Here is a 5,000-nt window from a genome sequence, read left to right as displayed (position 1 = left end):
AATGACTCTTTGCAGTGTATAAAATCTTATACAAGTAACGAAGGGCCTGTGCAACCTATGACGATACTAATGCGATTTTCAATATTACTATCTATCCATCTATCTATTTACCTATATATCTATATCAATATCTACTGTGTGTATATATATATACATATAAATATATATGTATATATATGTATATATCTATAAATATATTGTGTGTGTGTGTGTATACATACATATACATACATAATACATATATATGTATATATATATATATATATATATATATATATATATATATATATATACATAATATATATATATATATATATATATATATATATATATTATATATATATATAATATATATATATACATGAATGATTGAACACACAAACATAATTTTACATAATATGTATGCGTGTGTGTGTTTTGTTTTTTAAAGGCACATGGGTCTGGCTGGGCTCTCCTTTTCGTGTGTGGGTTTATTATAAAGAAAATGACGATCTCCTTTTTAATATTCATTGACTGAATGAGACACATAACGAAAATAAGGGGCTTATGTTTGGATTTGCTCATTTTAATAGATATTACTGAACTCCATAAAGTTTTTCAATAGGATTTACCATATTATTCTAATGGGTGTTTTGTTCCTTCACTCTTTTATTACATTCTAAATTACCAACGACTGAGCTGATTGATATCTATTCCTTTTTGCTATTATCCCCTTCCCGAATTAAATTTATCGTTGGGTTTATTTCATTTGCTTCATCATCTTACCCTTATTTGTTAAAGGTCGATGGTATCACTTGGTCATCAATCCTCTTGATGCTTAACGAAAACATGGCTCTTCTCTCCCTCTCCTTCACGGTTCGTTTTTAATTGTACATTCTCTCTATTTTATTTCTGATAGGTCATTGTCCTATATTACTGTCGGTTGTCTCCTGTGACGAACCACGACTTTAATCATTTTCACTCAATGCAAAAATAAAACCGTTGAAGAGACGGTTTTGGCAAATGTCGTATGTCTGCCAGTGATAGTCTCTGGCCAATTACGTTACATGTGACGATCATATGATAAAGGAGCAGAATTCTAAATCCCTCACGTATCATGATACTCTTCCCCGTATGCAGCTTTTAGAATATATTTCATTATTCTAGCTATTCAAAATACCTTTAAACTTGAGACACAAGGGGCTCTACAACAGAAACACACCTGCGTGCCGGGGGATGTCTGATGAATCAACAGTTAAGTCCAGGGAAGCAAAAGTGGCCCCGTTTTTCCTTCCTTGTTTTTCGATCCGCGCAGTTAAATTAATGGAAGCGAATTCGGATTAATATTCTAATCTACTTGAGTCATTAACGCTAAATGTTGGTATATTCAAATTATAATCACTATTAATGATATCGTAAGTCCGAATCAGTAAGACTGGTATTTCGTGACGATTTAAAGTGATCGTGAATAACACATTTAAACATATTAATGAGTGTCCGATCATAGCAGGGCCGAATACTCAAAACTCTCGCAGTTTAAGATCTCGCAGCGGGTTATGTTCTCAGTAAGGTACGATGTCCCTACGAGGTCGTAAATCTCCCATACTCAGAGAAAAAAATACAATATCTTGGGCACCTCGTAACCGAAAGTATACACCATAACCGTAGTTCGATGGGTCGCCCTCAGATGGCAGAACCAATTCGAATTGACTATCAACAGTCAGCCTTTTAGACGGAATTACCAATTAGAGGCCACGGTCATTAGGGGGAGGGGCGACAGAGAGAGGGAGAGGGAAGGAAGGATAGAGTGAGAGAAAGATAGATGATTAGCGATAGATAGATAGTTGGATGGATAGATAGATAGAGACACACACACACACACACACACACATATATATATACATATCTATGTATATTTGTATAAATGTATGTATATATATATATATATATATATATACATATCTATGTATATTTATATATATATATACATATACCGAGAGAGAGAGAATGAGTGAGCGTTAATGTTCATCATACATTTATTACTTTGATAATCAAATCTACACACGCAAGCTTTCTCTCTCCCTCTCGCTATCTATCATGTATGAGAAAGAATTTAGCCCTCTTTTATAGAATACGAAACTAGGAACGCGTTCTATCTTTTCGAACAGTTGATGACGTCACTAGTCTCCATAGACGCTGATTGGCTAGTGAATGCGCTGCCAGGCGTAGGGTGAATTGTGGGGAAAATTGTCGCTTATGTCATTTCACATTCCCAAAACAACACAGAGGATCCACAGCACATGTAGAATACGATGGCGGCCTTGTCGAGAGACATGGAGATCATGGCTGTAGCTCTACAGGTCTCCCCAGAAGATGAGAGCAATGAAGTTATGGAAGAAATTGTGCTACTAACTGCAACGTTGATGTGCATGCCTCTGAATCCAGGTGGGTTTCATATTGGTTCGAAGGAAACCACCCAGTTTGTGTAAACAGTAGTGCAGATCTTTCCATACTAGATTTATTTACTATGTGTGCATGGGAAATAAGTTACACTGCAGTGTAATTGTTGCATTAAAACTGAAATCAAATACTTGGAGAAGGCAGTGTCCATGAAAATCAGCATGAGGGTTACAGTATCTACCCTTTACAATAAAGTACATCCTCTTTATCCTGAAACAAATAAGGAAATTTCTCCAAAGATACCATGAAATGCACAATATAGCATTTGAATACATTTTTAGTTCTGTTGTGTCAAAAATTTAGACTATCTGAATTTATTAATCTCTTTGGTGCCACAGAACTCCAGATTTTCTCAAATTCAGTAACTTTTTTATTACTACACTTTCATAATAATTAATTAGCAACTTTATATTCGTAAAAAATATATAACCGTATTTTAATAAAGTGTGACATTCTTTATAACATCAACATGATGTTTAGGAATTGCTTGGTTGCTTTTTTTCGTAGTTTAGAGAAAGATCATGACAATGTTGTTATTCTTGGAGAAAGAATGGAATGAACATGAAAATATCTATTAAACAATGAAAACACGATGAAAACAGGTATATAAATTTCCATGTACTGGTGTTATCAGAAAAAAAAACAAGTGTGGTATTTTTGTGTTGGTAATGCCACTAATGTTTTTTATAATGTATTTTTTTATGTAAAGTTAAAGTAAAAGTAAATGACTATTAGACTTTTTTTACTATAAATTACAATCCTTTTCTGGAAACTCTGTGGTTATCATTTTGATTACACAGTTAGTAATTGTATTATAAGCTTATATAGTCACATATATAGTATTCACTTACATTTTATAGTAAACATATTTTTATTATTTTATTATTATTATTATTATTTTTGTCTTTACTTATATATGCTTTTCTTTTCTTCTTTCAGGGAATACCATCCGTAACAAAAAGGTTTCATGGAAATTCTGGAACAAAAAAGTGAACGTGACTTCAAGCACCCAAGAGTTAATAAAAGTTCATTTGAAATGATTATCAAGAATATCGAAGAGGTATATGGGTCCACGCCTTTAGGTACCAGCCTCAATTAAGGACCAAAGAAGGCCTTGTATATGACACTTTGGTACTTAGCAACCCCTGTTTCATATATAGAGATAACAGATATCAGTTACATTTGATTGTTTGCAAAAGATAGTAGGTACTGTGCTCTCTTGGTAGAAAGCATATTAAATGTCCAACTCTTGGGGAAGCAGTGGAAAGAGAAAGTAAGGGAGAGTATTTATCTGGTCTGCCAGGGGTAATTGGTGCTGTGGATGGTTGCCATGTTAATATTGAAGCCCTAGAAGCTGTTCAGTCTGACTACCTAGACAGAAACAATGAAGCACAGTGTACATTTAATGACAGTTTGCATAGCTCATAAAAAAATCTACATCTATAGAAGCAGGATTTCTAAGTTTTGCTCATAACAGTAGAGTATTTCGAATTTCTAAACTTTCAGTAAAATGGAAACTGATCCAATTCCACGGTTTCCTTCTGATAACCTGCATATTGTTGGAGACTGCATTTGCCTTGCACCAAAACCTGATGGTGCCAAGAACAAGATCTGTTATTGAAAATGTATTTACTTTGTTAAAGGGGAGATTCAGAAGACTGAAGTACATAGATAAAGATGTTGAAAGGATAGTGAAAATAATAAAACATGTCATGTGCTTCATAACATCACACTAGAATTTGCATATGAAGAACCTTTGTTGGTGCAGGAAAAGGTGTTGCCCAAGTTAACGAGGCAGCCAACACTACAGTAGCACCAAATAGAGATCAAAATGTTAGTGAAGAGAGGAAGAGAATGTTCTTGGCCTTACTCCTATGAATATATATATATATATATATATATATTATCTCTAATCTTTATATATATATATTTATAATACCTTTATCTATATTATCTATTTTATATATACATATATTTTACATAAAAAAAAAAAAAAAAAAAAAAAAAAAAAAAAAAAAAAAAAAAATATATATATATATATATATATATATATATATATATATATATATATATATATATATACATATATTCATATTCATTAACAATGAGTGTGTGTGTGTTTGTTATTTAATGTAATGCATTATAAATGTTTTATATGTAATGTATATGTTTTTTTACACAAATGTTTTAAGTAGAAATGTGACCTATAACCGTTTTTTTTCTGGGGGGAAGGGGGGTTATTTGGCAACTTTGCCACAATAAAAGTATTCCCAATTACTTTGAATATCAGCCTAACCTCAACTGTCCAGGAGAAGGCAACAAATACTTATTGAATACTTTATAAGACAAAGAGGAGTTTTTTTTTATATATATATATATATATATACATATATATATATATATATATATATATATATATCAAATTGCTGATTTAGAAACTTCTCATATACTTTAGCACTAGAAATAAAATTATTATATACTGATTTTTTCACTGAAATCTAATTGAAAGATCTACAACTTAACAATAGATATATAAAAACTATAATATAAAAAAAAAATAT

The sequence above is a fragment of the Penaeus japonicus genome, unplaced genomic scaffold (assembly GCF_977035675.1).
Source record: "Penaeus japonicus unplaced genomic scaffold, GWHDUDI00000001_assembly GWHDUDI00000008, whole genome shotgun sequence".
Taxonomy (NCBI): domain Eukaryota; kingdom Metazoa; phylum Arthropoda; class Malacostraca; order Decapoda; family Penaeidae; genus Penaeus; species Penaeus japonicus.
The sequence above is the reverse complement of the archived record's forward strand: the minus strand, read 5'-3'. Positions refer to the sequence as shown.